Source organism: Amblyomma mixtum, chromosome 2, assembly GCF_055824585.1.
Source record: "Amblyomma mixtum isolate Tamu chromosome 2, ASM5582458v1, whole genome shotgun sequence".
In the NCBI taxonomy this organism is placed as follows: Eukaryota; Metazoa; Arthropoda; class Arachnida; order Ixodida; family Ixodidae; genus Amblyomma; species Amblyomma mixtum.
Window position 1 is genome coordinate 201046600 of NC_143013.1, and position 19717 is coordinate 201066316.

Here is a 19717-nt window from a genome sequence, read left to right on the forward strand (position 1 = left end):
GGACCCTCCTCTATGGCGTCCCTCATAGTCTGAGTCGCTTTGGGAAGCTGAACTCCATAAGCCATAAACCAGAATAACGCACATCTTGAAAGTTAGGCCATGAGTGTCTATTTAGCTAAATGCATGCTACTTTGTTCACAGTCAGGATGATGTGGCCGCAATAAATGACTATAATTTCAGAACATACAGGCAAATAATCATACTCAACGTGGGCAGTTTGTCAGAAATGGAAAGAAAAAGAGAAAATGTGGCCCACAATTTCCAGGCACTCAAGCCAAAATAGAAAAGCACGCGTTATTTTTTTTTGTAATTGAGTTAACGTTTTTTTTCCCGTATGCAGCTGAAAATGATGGTTTCTAGATGTCTAATGTCCTAAAGCTACTCGGGATATGAGGGACGCCCCACTGAAGGCTACGGAAATGTCAACCACGCGGGATTGTATCTGGTAATGGAAGAATATGCATAACTAAAAGGTTATATGTGGTTTTCTGTATAGTGAGTGCCACTCTTTGTACGTAACTTAGACCATGTAAAGGTAAAATGAGCAAATTAAATATAAACTTCAATTTACATATTTATCCGCGAAGTATGTGGTGTTGTGTTAAGCTCGTTGAACATAAATACGCCCACAGAGAAACTGCAGACCTGATGAAACGGCAGTAAAGTGCTCCTTAGAGGGACAGTAATGAATACAGACTGGGATAGTGTCTTCAACGCCCTGATGTAAAGCGAGGAAAGATTGTCTTATTCTTTTTTGGTTGCTATGCCCCAAACTATTAGTAATACAAAAAATAAAAGTGAACTACTCGTAAATAAAGAATTTTGTTTACACGCAGCGGTAAAACATTATATTACTGTTTATATTATATAACACAATGTTGGCAGACTTCTTGGCAAAAAGATGTAAGGGCAGCTCAATAGAGGCTATGGATCGGCTTTCATAGCATCCGACAACACATGCAAGTACAAGGTACCGACGGCATTACTTTATACATGCGAGACACAGAGTGTTGAAGAAAAATGCGCAACCCTACGTAACAGTTAGTAGAAAAGGCCAGCTGGAAACATATCACACGGTTGGCACGTGCTAGAATGGCGAATTAAGAATGGAGTCTTCTGTAGCTTATTTTAAATCACCCGAACATTGTATATTTTTAGCGCAAACGCAACATTTGTTCCAAAAACAGGTATCAACCATTTCTCATAGGTTGTTATTCCACAACGATTAGGTGGTACTGCGAATTCCCGGAATATTACGAGAAAATCCTGATACTGTTCACTTGAAAAATTTAGCTGGTACAGGAGGCGATAGTTGCACAATTATTGATTAATAGTTATACCATGTTGTGCAAATAAATGCTTGATAGGGTGCAGGTAATTTACATCGGTAGCAAAACGAATTGTCTTTTTCTAAAAGTAACACTGTTTATATTCCTGTGAACAGTTCTGCCCGAAACTGAAACGATATTTTAGCCTGTGTATCGAATCAGTGGGCATAAATGCTTTGGAGCGGACCTGATCCACTTGATCTTTTTAAATTAAATCAGGTTTAAAGCAGCTTCTTAACAAGCGTCATGCTTTTATTGGAAATAGATTGTCATTTGAAATGTGAAGTTCGGGATCATAATTCAAAAGTTTATTTTTGTGCGGAAGATAGATTTTATTTCCGTCATATTTAAAGAAATTTTATAATTATTGAACCAGATCTCGAGCTTACTGAGATATGAATGAGCGTGTTGTTCAAGCGAGACAATGTGCGGCCTAGAATAGTAAACGTTGGTGTCGTCTTCACAAAGGATAGCAGTAACTGTCTAGGGGGTTATAAAGTTATTATTCATGCACAAAAATAACAAAAGACCATGGATGGATCCTGGTGACACACCATACCTTATTCTATGTTTGACTGAATTTGATTTAGTTCCGTGTATTTTTTCTTTCCGTTAAATAACTTGGAACAAGCCTAAATGGTGATACTGTAGTAATATACTACTTTATTATTTCTACTAAGTAGAAATGAACAGAATCTAAGGATCTAATTAAATCAAGAAAGATGGCCAGCGTACAAAGCAAAATTTTGTTCAAAGTTATCCAGAATAGATTACTGATGCGCAGCAGCGCATTCTGTTCATTTGCGAGCTTGGAATCCATGTGGTTGTTCACAGAATAAATTTTGGCCTTCAAGAAGGTGCTACCTTTCATAAGTAACGAGTTCTGGAATTTTAGAAAACAGTGAAGAGAAAGCAATTAAATTACTAAAGGTACTCTTGCGTACTTTTTGGAATACTAATATTACACGTACGAGTCATTTTTTCAGGAAAGTTACAGGTTTATGGAATGAGGTTATAAATGCACGCAGGAAGACCTGTGATAAAGGGTGCAGCGGCTTGACGGGGCTCGCATTATATCATCATTTTCTGGAGAGCTGCGGGGATTCTGGTAGATTTATATGCGCCTACAGCTCCGATCAATTCGTCTTCCGATGTCAGCACTAATAAGAAAAGATTATTGCAAGTACAAATAGTATATGTATAGTCAGATATTGACAGTGGCGCGATCCGGAGGACATAAGGATCGGCCGCGCTGAGAAAAAGACATCTAGATATTTCCTTGACGTCAGGAAGAATAAATCATAAAAGCATAGTCCGCAGCTGAGTTAAAACAACGTCACAACAAAGCATTACGCAGTTACGTTGTCTCGCTTCCCTTGACAACAAATTAATGTCTTATTTTATGTATGCTTTCTTTACAGGTTGTTTGGCCTTGCGCGAAGCCGATAATTCGTGAAGTTTCTGTGAGTGGCAAAGGGTTTTCGAGCAAATAAATTCAGCTAATTCTCCAGGCGCAGCCGACAATGCGGAAGGCGTTTAAATATTCCTTGAGACGCCTGACGAAGCACTGCCGATGCTTCCTGCGAGATATCCCACTTTTTTTTTTCAGCAGTGCTCTTAGGAGAGCATAACGTTGGGCCAGTTGGTGTGGCGACATACAGGGTCTGTTCTGAAAGTAGTAGGACTCATTTTTTTAGTAACATTTGTCACTAGAATAGTACAAACGATTAGACCTTTTCAAAGTAGCACCCTTCGCGCACCTACACGCTGCTGCCGATAAGTTTTCCAGTTTTCGTACGCCTCCAGGAACGCCTGGACCGGAATGCTGTTTAGCTTCCTCGTCACGACCTGTTGAACCGCCTCTACCGATCCGTGATGTTTCCGTTGAGCGTCAATTTTATTCTCAGAAATACAAAAAAGTCTGGCAGGGCCAAGTCGGGGCTGTACGGGGGCTCAGGCAGCGTTGCTGCCTTGTGCTGGGCAAAAAATCGGGGTCCTCATTCACGTGATGAAGAAGATCCTACCGGTTGGCCTTTTCCTCCTCTGACAACACTCCCGGCACCAACTTCGCGCACACTTTCCTCATGGCTAAGTTTTCTGTCACAATCTCAAAAACTTGGGTTTGAGGAATGCTCAAGTCATCAGCAATCATTCTGATACTCAACCTACGATCCCTGTTCAGTAAATGTTTCACTCGCTACACATTTTCGTTGGTCTTGCTGGCCGAAGGGCGTCCGGAGCGGTCGTCGTCTTCCACTCTTTCCTTACCTTCTCAGAACCCCTTGAGCCACTCAAAAAACACCTCATCTACCCATGGCAGCGTCACCGTAGGCCTCCTTAATCATGTCGCGAGTCTGTTTGCCCGTTATACCAAGATTTACACAAAATTTGACCGTGTATCGCTGATCCAGTAAACACTCCATGATTCTGCGTGACGAGACGTTTCGACAGGGCTTCACAGTACAAGCGACCTGCTCTCTTCAACGGCCGAGAGCCGACTGCCGATTTTCCCCAGCATTCCCAATATCCCCTTCAACGATCCTTCACGCGCAGACCGCCTCTCGTCCGCCCGTTTCCCCAGGAAAAAGCCAGTCCTACTACTTTCAGAACAGACCCCGTATTCAAGAAACCTTTGCGGAGATGAATACTAGACGGAGGGAGAAACACGTGCGCTCGTGTATGTGTACGTGTTTCTCGTGTACGTGTTTCTCTCTCCGTCTTGTGTTAATCCGCGCAAAGGTTTCTTGAATAAGTGCTCGTAGGCAGGGCGCTCTTAGAGCTAGAACTTGCAGGCTTGCCAATGGTGACGTGGCACCCTCCTTTTGTACCGCTCTACGGCTCCGAGGCTTGTGCGCGGTACGGTAAACGGTAATTCATTACTTTTCGCGCTCGTCGTGAGATAAAATGCGCAGTTAACTCTTAGCGAACAGCAGTGCAGGTTTGCATGCTTTCTTTATATGGGACGTCAGTAAACAAGTGCTAAGGAAAAGGGTAGAAATCAGCTGTTAATCGCTCACGTTATCTCTAGACAACGCCCTACTGCTTTTCGAAAATATTCATTTCTTACCGTGGTACTCAGAGATCTTGTGTCATTCGCTAAGGGGTCAGACAAAAAGATTAACTTTTCAAATCAAACGATTTAACGTGCTGTGACTAGGAAATTACACACAGAACATAAAACGCGGTTTTGTCCTGTGTATAATCCCCTAGTTCTAGCGCACTAATCCTTCAGCCTATTCATCAACTATAGGTAGCCTTCATTTTTCAAGCATGCTTATATGCTAGTGGTATACACAGTGCCACTCCACACTTGCCGCTCCTAATTTGTGCACCTGCATTATACAACTGAGGAGGTACGCTTTGAACGAATGAAGGAGCAGGAAACTAATGAAAGACCCAGTACTAGGACGCACAACCCATTCCCGAATGGCCGCCAATACAAAATCCACATACATAAGCTAAAACTATGAACACCTTGAAAGACCGCGCTGAAGCATTACCCTACCCAACCTGTACCCTCTTTTGAGTTCGCCAGAAAGAAAGGAGTGGCATTTTCCTCCTTGAATAATTACCAAGTCAGAGCAAGGTCATCGAAAATAAAGCTAAAAAAACATTCTTTTAGGCGCCAACTTCGAAGTGTTTGTTTCGATTCTTTTTCTCTTTCTAAATGCATTTTAAACCTGAAGTTTTTAAGTTCCAGACAAGACAAGGAAGGCATAAGCGTTCTAAATGTGTATAATGGCAAAATTGTCGCATAGAACTGTCAATTGATGTCAGTATCGTCAGTATTGTCTATAAAAGTGAGATAGCGGACGGGGTTACGCCGTGTGGTCCGGTTGTTAGGCGAAAGTGCGTGTGCGTTGAGTTCCCTTCCTAAACCTTTTCAAACTATTGCTCACCTTCTAACGTTTTAGGTCACAGTTGTGCACGTATCAGTTGACAATATAGCAAAACTTCTATGCAATTAAGTTCTAAAATGATTATTGCTGCAACGGTTTTAAAGCGAAGAATTTATTGCTACAAGGAGCGCTCAGCGGGTCTCATTAATAATAATACTAAAAATAATAATAACGTTGCTAACCTTTATTTTCACAGACGCGGACACGAGAGCTGTCTCCACATCAAGCGGCATGCTTTGAAAAAGTGGGAGTAAGTGATTTTTTTATATTGTTTTTAGGCAATACACTGCTATTGCCTACGAGGCAGGACCAAAGGAGGGCATAGGCCTCCTGACTAGGTTCTGACCCCACAGGGCACACCAACACTGATGTACCAACAAAAACAATATGTAGTACATGCATTCAGTAGAATTAACAATTAGAATAATCATTTATAAACGTTCGTATTAATTGTATCCGGAGCTCAATAAGAAAGTATGGCACACATAGAAGTTAAAATGAGCTTCAGTTCCGGCTCATAAAAAATAATACCGATGTATCAAAATACAAGACACAATGGGAGACTTCATAGAGACTACAAAAAGGGAAACCAAGAAGTCAAACGAGGAAATGTACAAAATGAAGTTTACATCTAGCCTATTGTTTGTGGAGAAATGAAAGAAAGAATGCAGCAAGAACAAGACTAATTTTGTCTCTTTAAAACTAGTGTTTGAAAAGAACTTATTTTCACAAACTGCAGGAGAGTTAAAATATTATAAAAAAAAAAACGACACCGATGTGAAGCTGTTCGCGTTGACTGTTCCCGTACAGTGAAGAAAAAGTCCGCATTTTGTATTTGACGTTTTGAGCTGTGAAAGCAGTTTCGCTGCTTTTATGCTTGGATATTCGCTCTATAGTGGCATATTCTGATGGTAAGTGTTTTCTTTACCGTAATTAGTCCATTGAATGACCGTAATAATGGACACATGTACACAGCCAGTTTATGCACGTAGACTGCTGAATATTGCAGTATTAATATGTACGCATAAACGCCGTGGCAGTCATGCCTTTCTTCAGAGATTAAAGCGTTCGAACTGCCCTTCGTTGCAACGTAGAAAGTCTGTGTCAATGCAGTTACTTGTTTCCCCATACTAATACACAATAGCTTAAGTGAGCGTGAAGCATTGAAAATTAAATTTGTTTGCTTAACCGCAAGGGTAAACAAAAGTTGTACTCTATGCAACAAACTAATAGATTTAACTGATTTTACACGTGTGTTTTGTATATGAAGTGGCCAGCACAAGCTAGGCTAAAAGACAGCGCCAAGAAGAAAGTGATTGTCTCTCTTTTTACAATAGAAAGCCACCGTAAAAGAGACTTCTGCTGTGATCTATTGTATTATTCTTTGTGTGAAAAAACATGACATTAAATTCTAAGTGGTTCAAAGAGACCCATTGATTTAGTTCATGCAAGGAGGCGTCAGCAGCACCTTCTAGTTCCTGCAGGCTGCTACCAGAAGAGAAGACGTTGGTATCTTCCATGTGTAATATTATCGATCTTGGGAATGTTTTCAGTGTCATTTAACTAAACGAGTAATAGTAACGGGCCTAAAATTGATCCCTGTGGGGCACCATACTTAACAACTTTTGCTAGAATGAAACCCACTTAAAACCGCCGCGGTGGCTCAGTGGTTATGGTGCTCGGCTGCTGACCCGAAAGACGCAGGTTCGATCCCTGCCGCGGCGGCTGAATTTCGGTGAAGGCGAAATTCTAGAGACCCGTGTACTGTGCGATGTCAGTGCACGTTAAAGAACCCCAGGTGGTCGAAATTTCCGGTGCCCTCCACTACGGCGTTTCTGATAGACTTAGTCGCTTTGGGACGTTAAACCCCATAAACCATCCAACCAAACCCACTTAAAGGCGTGTACTGAGAGCGAAATTCAAGATAACAACGAATGAGATTATTTGCTGGGCCCCTGATACCGGATAATAATACATTTTCCAGCAGTATGCTGCGCTTTATGATATCAAATGCTTTTTGAAGTCAAGGGATGTACGAAGTCCAAAAATACCTTCTATATTTTCGAGAATTACTTCTTTCACCTGCAAAAGGGCTGCCTCAGGGTCTTCTTCTTTTTCAAATGCATATTGTGGTTCTGCAGTTATGTGCATGGCTGAAAAAAAAAACAAGCTGATGAACCGTTCATACAGTGCGCGTTCTGTTCGTTTCGAGAAGAGTAGCGGCACTGATAATGGTCGCTAAATATTTCGGTCATCATACTGCTCACCTTTGTGTATGACTCGTACACGCGCAATATTCAGTGTCTTAGGAAAAATACCGGTCTCCGACATTTTGTTGCGTATATGCGTTAGAGAACCCGTGAATTCGTGTACGACCTGTTTAATGGGTAGAATCTTGATACATAATAGCCAGCAGCTGATATATTGTCAAGCGAGAATATAAACTTTTTGCGCTTTTGCCGCATACGAATGCCTTAATTTAATTTCTCTTTAAGAAGCACAGTGGCTTTATAAGAGAGAGAGAGAGAGAGAGAGAGAAACGTTTAATGCATAAAATGGTTTGGCTGGCCCTCATTTTAGGAGTCTATTGGCTTCTGCCGCCGCTTTTGCCTGGTTCACCAGCGAATGCTGGTCACGAATACGAGCTGGACAGCGCCGCCTCCCAGTCCTCAGTTGTTGAGTTATTGATTCTTGGTATATCTGGGTTTTTCTGGCATGCCCATACCATGTGGTATAAGTCAGCCACTTCACCGCAGAAGGCGCAATGCGGATCGTAAGAATTAGAGAACATCTAGCTGAATTTGACAGGATTTAATATAAGTATTCGGTTGCAATTTCCTTAAAATTACCCCTTGCTCCTTGGTTAGAATTTTATGCTGTTCCGCTTGTACTTTCCTAGTTAATCTGAAATGTTGGAGTAAATCTCTATAGCTTTAAAGTGGTTCAGAATAATTATGTTCCCGCGAATGTTGAGGGACCCGAGGTAACAGCGCGCGGGCAGAGGCGTGAGCGCCTTGTTTCCATCATCCGCATTGTGTCCTAGAGTCCATTGTGGATTTTTTAAGTATGTATGCTCTTTAGTTATGAGTATTCTGTTTGCGTGTTTACCAATCCTTCCTCCTGTATAGTTACAACATGCAGTCTGGGAATCCGTAATTTCGCAGGAGACCTACCTGGAAACCATCGCCGAAGCTATCGCAGCTTCTTCAGCCTAGGCGATTTCCTGGCATCGAACTGATGCCCCATTAACTAATTTAATTTCCATTGCGCTTCCATTGCAACATATCGTTCAAAGTAAATGGTAGCTACTTTATCGCGCAGAAGGTTCCACCTAACACAGGCTGCATTTGGAAGGTTTATCGGGAAAATTTAGCTGTAGTGACCCCCCGTTGGCATCAAGCTTTTACTTTTTGCGTTCGCTTGGACCTCAAGGTACACACTTTTGTCTCCCAATACCAATTGGCCGCAGAGGTGTTAATAAGAAACGCTGTTCAAGCGTCATAAGACACTAAAACGCTCCCGACGCTTTAGCAATCGCCATCAGTAAGGCAGTCTTTCCGGACATTTTGCCAACCCTTATTGTGGTGAAACCCGAGGTTGCGAAGTAGCACATGGGCCCCTTCTTTAGCCCCTCTGGAGTGGGCACCTTCAACAGCAATAAGGCAGTGACCACTGAAGCCTTATGGGTGTTGGCCATTTGCACACAATGATAATGTAGTACCATTAGCATTGATGCATAGCAGTGCCAAAAATCCGCTGAGCAGCGGATTTCGCAATTTTAACGTGAGAAATTATGTGGTGCTTCCGGTAAACGACGCGAAGAGCATTACGTGAGGTGGTATAGGCTTTGCTATCGAGGTTATTCGTAGCGGCAGTGGGAGGTCCGCCAACATTGGCCCGGGTAAACCAACACACGCCTTCAGGTTGAAGACGGGTGTTGCTGCAATTGTCGCAGCTTTGAATTTAAAAAAAGAAGAATAAAAATTTCGGACTTATCAATTGGATTTATGCCGAGGGAACTCGATAGTATTCGCCTTTTCAACTTCGCTTATGCTGCAATGCGAGGCACGTTAAAGATGCCTTACAACTACTTTATTAAGCTGTGCATCCTGCAATCGTAGCACTTCAGGGGATTTCCACTCTGCCAGAACTTCGGAAACCATCGAACTTTTTTTTTTCATAGCGGTTTTGATTGCAACCCTACAATCATGGCCTTGTCGTAGAAGAAGTAACTGCTTATATAGTTGATCTCTTCTGTCTCGTTCATTGTTGAACACTAGGCCTATTCCGCTGTGTGGATTGGACCCTTAAGGAAGCATTTTATTGGTTTATTGGGGTTTAACGTCCCAAAGCAACTCAGGCTGTGAGAGACGCCGTAGTGGAGGGCTCCGAAAATTTCGACCACCTGGGGTTCTTTAGCGTGCACTGACATCGCACAGTACACGGGCCTCTAGAATTTCGCCTCCATCGAAATTCGGCCGCCGCGGCCGGGATCGAACCTGCGCCTTTCGGGCCAGCAGCAGAGTGCCGTAACCACTGATCCACCGCGGCGGGGCGGAAGTATTTTTCGGCATCTTTAATTTTGCGGAGTCACTGTTAGTTATCTTAAATTTTGCTGATTAATTTTAGTCATCATCATTTTTGCTGAATCATTTTAGTACAGCCCCTCCCTCCCCTATCTTATTTGTGCAGAGTGCGATTTTCCTCTCTTAACCTGCCAGCCCACAACCATGGAAGGTGGAGAGAGAGAGAAATCCCCTTAAACGCCACCTGCCACGCTTGGCTCGTGGAGGCTCCACACAGACACCGCCGCCAACACCCGACACTTTTCGCCTTTATGGCGTTCCTAAAGTTCTCTCATTAAAAGAAAATAAAACACCTCACACGCGATATAGAGCGGATTGTGTGACCACTCACTGTTTCTAGATATTGTTCAATATATTAAAATAAAAAAAAAAACGAAAAATGCGGCGCACACCACGCGGGCTACGGTTAGGCGGCATTGTCACGCCGCTTTCTACCAGCGACTACAGTCGAGACCGGCGAGGAGAGTACAGAGTCGACCACACTTGTCTAGAGCGCTCCAGTGGTGCCGTCCAGTGGAAATAAAGCGAAATTCTAAATAAGGCATTGATTTTCACTGATAATACTTGCACTGGGGAGAAGCCTAATCGACATGTGCACCACACAGGCCCCAGCGCCTTACCCCCAGCAAAGCACCTGCGATAACATTTAACATCAGTTGCTCCCTAGTACACCGTTCGAGCGCTCTAGACAAATGTGATCGACTCTGTACTGTTCTTATCACAGGCATGTCAAGTAGAGCGAGGCTGGTTCCGATCTTTGCCGCTCCTGCTTAGCGAAGGCACCGAAAGGCTTCACAAAAGCCGCGAGCCGCTTATTCATGCCCGTCATGCAAAAAACAGTACAGCTCCCGACAGTACGTTCCCACGAAGCTGTTCGCTGTCCGCAGAAGGAGAGCAGTCATCGTTCATGGCTAACTTTATTGTGCAAAAACTCCGTAGCAAGCGTGCTCGATCCGAGACGAGTTTATGGTAGCTCGCCGCTGGTAAAAAATTAATTTCAGGAGTGATCTCCGCTTGCTTCTCAACATCAGGCACAATCTCGCAATATGGCGTCCAGTGGGTGTACGTTGCACGTTAGCTTCGCCACGTGCCGGGGACTTCACAAAGAGGACTGTACAGGCTTTTCCTTCTTCTATAAAACTCATCTTGGAATGTGATGCATACACGTGGGCAGAAAATGTTTAAAAAGACAGCCGCACAACTTTATCAATTTTTTTTATTATTAAGCTACAATTGCTTGGCTTTTAGCGTTTATGTTGACGTTCATTCGGCAAGGAAAGCTTAAATTTATTGTTTGGAAATTTGTAGTTGATATCGGATAATTTTCTCCGGGCGCTCGACTACACTCGTAAAATCGATGACGACGTAAAGGGTAATATATACGTACTAATACACATTACTGCCTGGAAGTGGATGCTGAAGCAGTCCAAGCTCGGGTATGTGTGTGCAAAGGAAATATTGCTGCCATTGCACTTTCCTGGTGTAAACGGCCGATGGGGCCGATACTCGCATTTAATTTCTTGATTTAATAAATTAGAGAGCCTTCGCATGACCAGCTTTCATGGACACTAGCGTCATCTCTTGGCCGCCACTAGCGAGAACCACGTAACTCGAGGGGCGCCGATATCTTAAAATTGTAATTTTGAAACATAGAGATTCTGCGCGACCATGGAGATTATCATGCTCGACTGGTCCTCCTCGCTGCACAATTTGACCTATAAAATGCTGTGCTCACAAAAGGTATTACCGCCGGCCTTAAAAAATAAACCGGAACTACAGAGAATCTGAAATTGGCTTGGTGATTGTTAGTGCACTCGATGACAGCCGTCCAAACTACAAGCGTTTGTGGAGATTTCCTGGCCTTGCTGCTCAGTAAAAGTAACCTGCTTGTCGCAAGAATACGGTATGTGGCAGGTTTAACTTGCCCTCGGTTCCCGTCACCATTTCGAACGTGGGGAGGAGTGGGCGTGCAGCGTTCCCTCGCAAGCGGATATTTTGTCGCAAAGAAAACCGGCCTCGAAGGGCGGCTTACGAGGACTTTCGACCGGTGGCGGTAGCGTACAGCATTGGGTGCCTCACATCCTGTTTGATACTCAGGCCACCGTGACTAAGGCCCATCGCTTTGCTGGCATAGATGGCAATCTAGTTTCAGTATTTTTCTGGCGGGGCGTTATAGAAACATCGCGGTCGCACCGGCGGAATGAGCGCGTCTTGTGTGTGCGCGGCTCCTTTACGACAGCGGCGAATTTCACTCTCTCTGTACTTAGAACATTTCACTTTAAGGGCACGCTTACAGCCATTTGACTGCAAAAGCCATTTCTCCACTTCACACGCTGTTTCGAATTTGTGGAAGATAAATTTTTGGGTTCTTTCGAAGGTAATCACTAACCGAGCTTGTCTCTTCGGGAAAGGTTTGATATTTCGGTTTGTTTACGCAACAAAGAATTTGGGAATTTCTTTTTTTCTTATAAAGGACATTAGCGGCTTCCTAAGGCGTAGTAACTCACGAAGCTCCACAGATGACTTATGGGCTCATCCCCGTCCTTTGTAGCGGACATTCCACTCCGCCATGCTGGAGCGATGGGGATGTCATGGAGATTGACGCTGATCAAAGTGTGACAGATTCTAAGGGTAACAACGTGGATAGAACCGGTACCATCATCATCACCCAACCGGCTTTGACAAGCTGGTATCGCGAGCGAAAACTTCACGACGAGAGTTCGTGCTGGAAATGTAGTACAATAAGCGTTTGGATTTGGATGTCCTGGGGCACCACTTAAAAAATGTTAAAAAGATATGTCAGATGTTCGGAGGACCGTCAGTATTCTGAGCGGAATAATTTTGGAGGTAGAAAGTGTGATTGCCGAAAGGCATATTTTCGGCATTGCTGAAGCTATGTTCGGACTGTTGGGGTGAACTGTCGTAAACGAAAACGTTTTTTGTGTAATCTTGAAACAGGACTGCACAAATAAACACACGGTGAACATAAGAGCGGGCAGGGTGATCATTGCCGACTTGATGAAGCTTGCTGGGTAAGCAACCTGTCTTATTTCTTTTAGTAACGTGTCAGAATCCAACACATTGTAACAACACTCATTTAATGCTTGTTTACTTTAGGTTGCCATTCATCTACGAGTACCTTTAGCGCCCCTGGCATCGTACGCTGCCGCAGGTATAGGTGGTGGACGGTGGTCGAACAGGGCGCAGTAGAACACCTGTAAAGTCAGCTCACCCAACCTGTGGGTCAAAGACATGCGTGCGTAGGTATCATACAGGAGGAAGAACTACTAAGGGAGAATATAAAGAGCGAACAGAGAGAGAAACATGTTCATTGTGAAAACTGTACTGTTGTCAGCTGTCAGGGCAAATAATGCAGCCTTGCCGAAGCAGCCTGCAGGGGCCGGAGTTGGTAAATTGGTTCTTGTGGAAAGGAAAATGGCGCAGTATCTGTCTCACATACATCGGAGGACATCTGAACCGCGCCGTAAGGGAAGGGAGGAAGGTAGGAGTGAAAGAAGAGAGAGAGAAAAGAGTGCCGTAGTGGTGACCTCCAGAATAATTTTGACCACCTGGGGACCTTTAACGTGCACTGACATCGCACAGCACACGGGCGCCCCTTGCGTTTCGCCTCCATCGAAACGCGGCCGGAGTTGGACGCGTCATGTTGCGTTTTTGTTCCAGGAAATGCCGAACACATTCACGAATTCCAAGGGGACGCTAGTATGAAACGTCTATATATGGAACATGCAATTCCTGTCACAAGGGTTGTTGTACGACTAGGGGAAGAGTTGGGCGAGTTTGTTGCTTGGCAGTGAAAAAAAAAAAACTCTAGAAATACGGCACGCACGCAAAGTCCCGGACAACGCTGGTTCGTTTTTCTCCTTTGTCAGTACGTCCTGCAGGTCAGCATGGAAGCCAATATTCGGATGCCTCTGTTTTTTTTTTTACTCTTGGAAAGGGAAAGTTTTCCTTATCGTAATTCTTCACGGGACTGAAAAACAGGAAAACAGGACATAAAACTCTCTCGCCGCCATTTTCAGGTATTCCTTGGTGTCTCTGAGCGGCTTCAACCTGCTTTTCACACTTCCACAAGAATGAAATAAGCCAGCACACTGACTTATGTGCGTACAAGACAAAAACCAAACGTACACCAGGGCATAGTCATAGAGAGAGAGGACAGCTGATGCGTAAGTTAGTTTAGATGTCAGAAAAACATCAGGACCGGCGCTAGACAGGAGCGGCACAGCGCTAACAACCAAATTCATTCCCAAATAAAACGCGCTCACGTACATAAAACTTCAACAGATTCCTCAGTAATGACCCAGTGTACGAATTGGTCACTCTTTGTGTGCAAGCCGTGCGAGGAGACGAAAGTTATTTGTCTGTGAGTGCAACGGTAGGTACGCAACACAGATTTCAGTCTCCTCTCTCTATTCCGGCTATCCAAATGTTCTCATAATGTTCGACTTTTTTGGTGCCAGGAAATCTGCGGTAAATGAGCGCGAGGAAAAGGCTAGCCATATGTTTAGATGTTACCCCCAAAGTGGAGTAGATTTGTAATAAGGGGTAATTCCTCATGGACATAAGCGCAACAATACGGGTGCGCTCTTTGACCAACAATGTTCCCACGTCCCGTTATTCATCAATTCGCTCTCGCCCTACCATAAGCTTGCCGTTCCGGTGAGCTCAGTTGCTAGAGCGACTGCTCCGGTGAAGCTGCGGTCCGGGTTTGAACCCCAGACCAGGACAAATTTTTCTTTAACTGCGAAGTTTCTTAGAAAGCTGTATAGCTTTCCTTTGTAGCCGTATGGCTGCGCTTGGGTAGACGTTAGTCAGTAATTACGCCCGAATTAGAAAAACAGGATTGCAACGTTTACTAAAACTTCTGATGATGCAGACTGAAGGTGAGAATTAACATATTCGCAAAGGTGAGCCAGTGTCACATGTCGAAGATGGTGGTTAAGAAGGTCATTTTAAGGGTTTATGTGAAATATGTACCCATACTATAATTTTTTTTATCGGATAGCTTCCAAAGCTTCTGACAAAAACAATAACAGACCAAGGCGTCTCCTCACACGTTGGATGGGTTAATGTTACCCTGCTTTCCAAGAGCATCACGAACGACAGGGCACTGGGAGAATTTCACGCCCCCTCTACAATTTTGCCGCAGCAGATCCGAGTAGCTAGAGCTGGCTGCCATCCGGAGAGATAGTAGCTTAAAGATAAGTAGAAAATGAACGTAAACAACGGAGTGATTCGCATAGCTAGCGGTCATTTTAATGTACGCTATTTTCCTCCCAGTGTGGAAGACGTCACAATTTGAGTTAGGCATCACCACGGGGGCAGCAAGCAAATTCCGGTTTTATATCCAGAATACTTCTATCTTTTGGAATATAAGTGTGAGAAAGTCGCAGCAAATGCATAGTGTTGGTAGCACATTGTACGAGAAGGAAGGAAGGAAAGAGAGGATTGCATCATGAATGAATTTAGGAACAAAAAATATAAGAACGACGGAAGAATATTTTCACTCTAAATACCTCTCCCAGCGGCAACACCCAAAAACTTTTGGTTTGTAAACAAAAAAAAAGTGAAAGCTTGCCTTAAAGCTGTCTTTCTGGTTCACATCTGGATTAGCTAATAAGTTCACCTAGCAACAGAAAAGGTCATCCTAAAAGACGTAGAGACGATAGCTGCACAATATTAAAATAAGTTAGCATATTCCTCCGAAGTAAGTGCCAGTTTCAAGAGATAATACAAGAAGTTGCTCATACGGAGCTTACAAAGCCACTCGAAGGTAACCCTGCAGTGTAATTTAGGCGTGTTAGGAACCGCCCGCTTTTTCCGAAAATATGAAAAAAACGCAATTCATCCTCATCATAGCACATCTGTTCAGCCTTACTTCATTCACTAAATGCCCTCCTGGAAGAAGGTGGCACGGATGGGCACTACGAAGGAAAACACCTGCTAAAAGTCTTGTCTATAATAATGAACAGAATCTATACGCTTTTATGAACAGTTTTCCTGCTTTCGCTAAATTTTTCTACGTTCGCTTCCATCAATAGTAACTTGATAATTTCAAGAACATTTCGGCTTTTGCACGCAAGGCTGTACTGTTGATTCCACTCTGCGTTTTCCAGGCTCGTTCCGAAAGTTCGCAAGTCTCCCTGAAACCCACAGATCTTGAAGAAGGAACCATGTGAGCACTTGGAAAATAAAAATAAAAAAAAACCGCATTCACTCTTGTATCTAATATCCAGGGCGATTGAAATGTGCGAAAATTTCTTAGGTGTAGCACTGCGGAACCATATTACACTTTCAGTGCACTGGCGGCTGATTCCCAATCACAAAGCGAAGCAGCTATGCATCTATTCCACGCAAATAAACAGCTAATGAACGCGTAACATTCCCTGAAGCATTTCTGCATAGAATATTGCCACGTATCATTGTAGTGTTTGTTCGTTCACGCTCAAGGCTGCAGGAAAGGGTTGTTATCACTTTTGTTCGTGACGCGAGAAGCGACCGGACTAATCTCGATTGTTCACAGCCATGAACAGCTGCATCTACTTGTTTCTAGATTACTCTAGATGATCCCGACCTGTTATCTCGAAGTTTCTTTGCCGGCTTTAAATTGAACGATGCCGCGAGCGGCGGGCATTCGTAGTTCGACGATTGACAAGCACGCTTGTTGCTTACGCCGCCACCGAGTGATTCAGTTATTTTGCGGGCGCAAGTCAGCCCAAATAAAGAGCTTCGTTTGCAAGTCTTTCTGGTGTCTTCCTGACCGCTGGACTGCCGTCACTACAACGTGACAATATTTTGCTTCCCTAGCCTTTAATACAAATTTACGTGAGTTAAACATTGAAGGGAGAAAATTGGTTTGGTTCATGGGGTTTAACGTCCCAAAGCGACTAGGCTATGAGAGACGCCGTAGTGAAGGGCTCCGGGAATTTGGACCACCTGGGGTTCTTTAACGTGCACTGACATCGCACAGTACACGGGCCTCTAGAATTTCTCCTCCAAAGAAATTCTAGCCGCCGCGGCCGGGATCGAACCCGCGTCTTTCGGGACAGCAGCCGAGCACCATAACTGCTGAGCCACCGCGGCGGCGAAGGGAGAAAATGACTATGCGAACAAACAATGCTTATGCGTGCAATGCCAGCCTTTGTCATGTACAGCCTTTGTCAAAGCCTTCGTCAATGTACAGCCTTTGTCAAAAGAGCCCAGGGGGTTTGCTTCAAAACACTATTGTGGCGCTCCTGTAGCACTCATGGAAATCCTACGCATCGGAGGAAGCAAGACCAAAAATCTCCTTACCTTCAGGAGATTCGGAACGCTGAGCGCGCATTACGAGCAAAGCAGTGTGGCCTGGAAGCAAACCCCCTGGGCTCTAAACTTCTGACAAAGGCTGTACATCAAGTGGTGAGAGCAGCATGATCTCAGAGCTTTGCTTGCACACCGGAGGCAGCGCGCGGTGTAATGAAGGGCGTTGGGTTGCCTACAACGCTTGCCTTTCATTGCCTCTGACAGGTGTCGCCTCTGAGATTGAAGCAAAGCTTGGAGTTCGCGCCTTTAGAGCCCCGTTTGCGATAGGCGAACGGTGCACTCAACTAAAAGACACAACGACCTTGCTGTATTTAAGAAAACAACCGGTTTTACGTCGCACGAAATGCATGGGGTAAGGAGAGGCGGGCAAGCGAAGATTTTGCGAGCCTTCCCATTAGCAGGCCAGTTACATAGCTTGCGAGGGTCATTGAAGCTCATCGCGCCTTTCTGCCGTAAAAAATTTCCACCTGCCTGAAGACGACCGTTCTCTTGATAACGCAGCCTGCACCAATCTCCTGTGCTTCTTCCTACATCCGGCATCAGAAAGCAGGACGGTATGTTCTCGTCAGTGTTCGAACAGGTGACTATGGAATGTCGGCATGATAACCACGGACACGCGCTGCACATCTACACTGACGACTGAGTAAATTTCACAATTTTACCCGACTTCCTAGTCGCGTCGGCATTGAGTAGATTATGAGATCCCTCAGCTTGGTCCCCTCCGTTCAGAAACTTGCCCCTTAAGGCTTACAAGCGGCACTTAGCTGTGGATCTCAAGACCAACTATCCATAGAAATCCACAGCTGCATCAATCTAGCATCAGTAAAGGACACCAGAGAGAGCATCCGCCTCGCATTCGGGAGGTGCTGGGTTCGATGCCCCGTGCCGCCGGGGTCCCACCGGTTTTTTGAATGAGTACAAGACTTCGCGCGGCCTGGTGCTCACCTCTTGTGGTGTGATGAAATGCTTGGGAAGACGGTCCTTGACCTAAAACGTTGACGGGCCAGTGCTTCTTTCTGCCTGCAAGCAACCCTAAAATCCGGTGCGGTAAGAGACCATTTGTGGCCATTTTTTACAAAAACCTTTGCATATTTCAATTTTAAATCTGAGAGAGTTACTTCGGTGTGGTCTGGAGAACTGGACTGTACAGCAAAACGAACATTACGCACCTCATATGAGCCTATAAACAGGAAATTAACCTAAATTGACATATTCCACATTTCTACATTTGACTTAAAGGGGAAAGGTTATATTCCGAAATCAATGGCCGTCAGCATCGAGGGTGAGCTTTGTTCAGAAAATTTATTATTCAGCAATGTGCTTCGAAATACAGAACGTCAAAAACGCGCATTTCGAAGCTTTCAGGCTGGCTTTGCCACATTACCTAATTTTAAAATCGCGTCGCTGTGCGTGCTATCGTGGCTCAAATGAGGTTAACTTCTTTTACATCATCAAAATGCCACCTTCCTGTATTTGATGCGTAGGAAATGCGAAAGGCGAAATTTTATAAATATGCAATACGGTAAAAGGAACTAACAGAGTTTTGCAAGGTATATTTTTGGCATTGGATATTTTGAACTGCATTACCAATTACGAAAATTTTAAAACGCAGCTCTCCATAATCGTTGACGGCCACATATTTCGGAACGCTACCTTTCCCCTTAAAATCAAAAATAAAAAGTTTGTTAGTTATTTTAGTTAATTATCGCATAATTATCGATCCATGTCAAAACATAACGTGCGCCTTCCTGTACAATTCAGCTGAACAGGCCGCACCAACGTATCTCTCAAAGATAGAAAAAATATGTAAATAATGAAAGAAATCACTCTATATAGACCACAGTTGGCTACAGAGACGCTGTGACATCGCAGGCAGCCACTCGTGTACGAAGCCATGGGAACTGCCCAACGCGACGGAGATTGTGTGTTGATCGCGATTTCGAAAATAGACGCTATGGGTAGGCTTCCATAATTGCTCTGTATCTCACGCTTGCCTTAAAGAGTGAAAACTTGTTTTGCAAAATGCGCGCCTTTGTTTGCTGGTCCCTGACCTACAGCTCTTACATCCACCTTTCTCAGCTCGATGTGAATCACTATGCTGCGTGGCCTGTGGCTCAGCATTGCCTTCACGAACCAATGTTCCCTTTCACCAGTATGGCTGTTAGCCCTAAAAGCGCATGCTGTAGTGCGACGCGACGACTTTCTCTAAGCATGCCCTACATGTTGTGGCGAAAGATAATCGCTAAGCCATTCACTGGATAGTCTTGGCCCTCGCCCACAGAGGAGATGAATTCTCAGACGGTGGTTGCAGAGATCGTCGGCAGCGATCATGCACTGCTCATGCACTGTTCTGTTTCTTGGAAGCATCAGGCCTGCGCGTTTGGCTACGTGCTGCACGCTAGTCATTACTAACATGATTTTCATCTTAGGTCGCTTTACTCCCTCATCATTACATCGCGTCATCCCTTTCCCCAGAGCGAGGCAGCAAACGGCTAGCGTCACCGCCTGTTCTCGCGTCCTGGTTGCATCCGGGCACTTAACGCTTAATTATAGCTCCGCCTTACCGTCGCTCCGCTTCTTT